We start from the raw sequence: 2,500 nt of genomic DNA on the forward strand, positions 1-2,500 counted from the left end.
TGTCTTCTACTATAGCCTCGGGACGACCAAAGCGTTGTGAGTGGATTTGGTAGATGGAAACTGAAAGAAGCCTGTCATATATATGTATATATGTCTGTATGTGTGTATGTGTTTGTATGTCTGTGTTTGTCCGCCCCCCCACCCCCCAACATCGCTTGACAACCGATGCTGGTGTGTTTATGTCCCCATAACTTAGCGGTTCGGCAAAACAGACCGATAGAATAAGTACTAGGTTTCCAAAGAATAAGTCCTGGGGTCGATTTGCTCGACTAAAGGTGGTGCTCCAGCATGGCCACAGTTAAAAGACTGAAACGAGTAAAAGAGTATACATATAAATACATATGTATATATATGCCATGCTAGACCACTGAAATCCACAAATTTTTTCCACTCTCTCTCTCTGTTTATTTTCCCTTATTTCTTACTGTTGAAGATCGTAGGGTTGAAGCATAAACAACTTTTCCATTTTTCCTGAGCGTCAAGCTAATTCACTTGCTTGTTGCACATACACCTGTCATCTGTTTTTCTATAAGTTTTAACTATATACATATATATATATATATATATATATATTTATAGAGGGAAAATACTACCTCACTTGGCAACAGGTAGGGGTTGGCGTCAGGAAGGGCATCTTGTTGTAGAAAACTTGCCACACGAATAGCGCTGTGCTTATGTATATACATTTTTGTAGGCGAGGGCATGGCTGTGTGGTTAGGAAGCTTCAAAACCACATAGTTTAGGATTCAGTTCCACACATGGCACCTTGGGCAAGTGTCTTCTGCTATAGACCAGGCCGATCTAAGTTTTGTGATTGAATTTGGTAGGCGGAAGTTACTGCTGTGTGTGTATATGTCTGTGTATGTGCTTTGCCTCTCCAAGAGAGAGAGATGGATATATATATATATATATATATATATATATATATATATATATATGTATGTATGTATGTATGTATGTCATATATATATATATATATATATATATATGGTGAAAAATAGACTTTATATCATCTAACCACATACAATATTTTTCACTATAAATATTGTAATAGCTTGGGATTCAACGGACCACAACTTTTTAATGCTCAACCACAGAGCATCAGAGATCTGCAAAGTGTAGACATGAAAGTCTTCAAAAAACGTCTAGACAGTTTTTTATCTGCAATTCTGGATGAACACACATTGCGGCAGGAGGCACAAAAAAGGGTGGCAACATCCAACTCACTACTTCACCAGAAGCAATACTGGAAAAATCCCTGGATGCAGTAAAAGTGATGCACCAGCATGACCTCAGCCTCTGGCTGAAACCCATAGAAAGATAAAAGATATACTCTTTTACTCTTTTACTTATTTCAGTCTTTTGACTGTGGCCATGCTGGAGCACCGCCTTTAGTCGAGCAAATCGACCCCAGGACTTATTCTTTAGAAGCCTGGTACTTATTCTATCGGTCTCTTTTGCCGTGCCGCTAAGTTACGGGGACGTAAACACACCAGCATCGGTTGTCAAGCGATGTTGAGGGGACAAACACAGACACACAAACATATACACACACATACATATATACATATATACGACGGGCTTCATTCAGTTTCCGTCTACCAAATCCACTCACAAGGCTTTGGTCGGCCCGAGGCTATAGTAGAAGACACTTGCCCAAGATGTCACGCAGTGGGACTGAACCCGGGACCATGTGGTTGGTAAGCAAGCTACTTACCACACAGCCACTCCTACGCCTATACATACAGATATATATATCTACATATGTACATATCTATATATATATATTTATATATGTATATATTTATATATATGTATATCATCATCATCATCATCATCATCATCATCATCATCATCATATTTATATATATGTATATATTTATATATATATATATACATATATATATATATATATGTATGTATATATATATATGTACATGTGTTTGTGTGTCCGTCGCCTATCAGCATTTGATAACCAATGTTATATTGTTCATGTTCTCGTAGCTTAACAACTGGACAAGAGAAAGCAACAGAATAAGTACACATTTTTAGAAATTAAGCCCTGTGGTCGATTTTTCAACTAAGACCTCCAGCATGGCCGGTCAAATAACTGAAACAAATAAATGATAAAGGATCTATTCCCAAGGGAAAACTACTTACCAATGATAGGGTGTTGATGTGTGTGTGTGTGAGAGAGAGAGAGAAGGAGATAGAGAGTGTGTGTGTGTGTGTGATAGTGTGTATATGAGAGAGTAGGTGTGTGTAAGAGATTGTGTGTGTGAATGAATATGCGTGTGTGTATGTGTGTGAGAGAGTATGTGTGTGTGTAAGAGATTGTGTGTGTGTGTGTGAATGAATGTGTGTGTGTGTGTGTGTGTGTGTATTTTTTACCTTCTAATTGTTTCCATTATTGGAATGCTAGGACACAGCTTTGAAGATTTTAGTCCATCACATTGAATCCATTACATCTCTTAACTACGGATGTAAACAAACCAACATC

The 2,500-nt window shown here is 37.8% G+C and overlaps 1 protein-coding gene across 2 annotated transcripts in view; it reads right to left on the reverse strand.

Annotated features, from left to right (window-relative positions):
- The window catches only part of LOC106876783 (receptor-type tyrosine-protein phosphatase N2), a 144,626-nt gene that overhangs the window by 103,181 nt on the left and 38,945 nt on the right, over window positions 1-2,500 (reverse strand). The window lies entirely within an intron of this gene.

The sequence above is a fragment of the Octopus bimaculoides genome, chromosome 27 (genome assembly GCF_046866305.1).
Source record: "Octopus bimaculoides isolate indiv1 chromosome 27, ASM4686630v1, whole genome shotgun sequence".
NCBI classification, from domain to species: domain Eukaryota; kingdom Metazoa; phylum Mollusca; class Cephalopoda; order Octopoda; family Octopodidae; genus Octopus; species Octopus bimaculoides.